Genomic DNA, 1,007 nt, shown 5'->3' with positions numbered 1-1,007 from the left:
GTTCAGCAGCTAGCTAGCTTGAAGATTAAATAAGGAAATTAGGGTGAGAGTTACAAACCTTATGAAATGATTAGAGAAGACTAAGTATACTAAATGAGAGAAGAATGGCAAAAGGGGTTTCAAAAACCTCTGTAGCTGTGCTAGCTAGAAGATGAAAGGGAAATGGCGATGAGAAGATGTGTGACATGGTGGTGATTATATACATGCTTAGACCACAGAAAAAAAAAAACGGGGGGATCAAATAGATGGGTGTGTTCGTAGTGTTACGTACTTTTTCGTGTTGCAAAAACTTTGATAAATGCAAAACAACAAAAACCTAAAGTTGGAAAAAGAGATAAAGGGAAAATTCCAGCCACGATTCCAAAGACTGGATTGGTTTTTTCCCCTCCTGCTGCAAGTTTGAACATGTACTTTGTCCGACTAGATAATGCTTTCTTTTAGGGTTTCTGACGTGAAATTTGAGAAGTACATGCACAAATAGACAAACTCATCATGGTTTAACTATAATCCTTCTCCTTTCAAAAGTTACATATAAATTATCAACACATAATTTGTTGCTCGTACGCCATTAATTCTCTCCTTGATTTTTTTTTTCCCATTCCCATCTAGTTATATCCATTCACTTTTCATCAAGAGGTAATTAATGTAGCCCGTCCCCTTAATTTTATCTTTAGAGTTTCATTGACTATCGATCAATATTAAACATTGGGTTAAAATTTTTAAACATTAGCTAGCCCTCCACTGTGCATATACAGATAAATGAACCAGAAAATAATAACATAATATCATTTTCTTGTTTAATTGAGGAAGATTGATTAACTTTAGTTGTCAAAGTTGAAGACAAGCAAACCAATATGATTATTGCTGTGAGATGCATGCCTAGGAGTACTGTCATGATTACTTGTATGCTTTTTTCCAATAAATGCCTCAGGAGACAGTCGCATGTATGTCTAGTGGGGAATTTGCAAATCGAATCATGAAATTTCATGCACATATCACTAGCTAGC

At 35.1% G+C, this 1,007-nt stretch overlaps 1 protein-coding gene across 1 annotated transcript in view; it reads right to left on the bottom strand.

The window, feature by feature from the left end:
- Positions 1-196, bottom strand: part of LOC105133392 (TATA-binding protein-associated factor 2N-like) — a 1,575-nt gene extending 1,379 nt beyond the window's left edge. Inside the window, exon 1 of the mRNA XM_011037361.1 lies at positions 59-196. The gene's annotated coding sequence lies outside the window, so the exon portion shown is untranslated. The remainder of the gene's footprint in view (positions 1-58) is intronic.
- Between the last annotated feature and the right edge of the window lie 811 nt (positions 197-1,007).

This window comes from Populus euphratica, unplaced genomic scaffold, assembly GCF_000495115.2.
Source record: "Populus euphratica unplaced genomic scaffold, PopEup_1.0 scaffold33.1, whole genome shotgun sequence".
NCBI lineage: Eukaryota > Viridiplantae > Streptophyta > Magnoliopsida > Malpighiales > Salicaceae > Populus > Populus euphratica.
The sequence above is the reverse complement of the archived record's forward strand: the minus strand, read 5'-3'. Positions and strand labels throughout refer to the sequence as shown.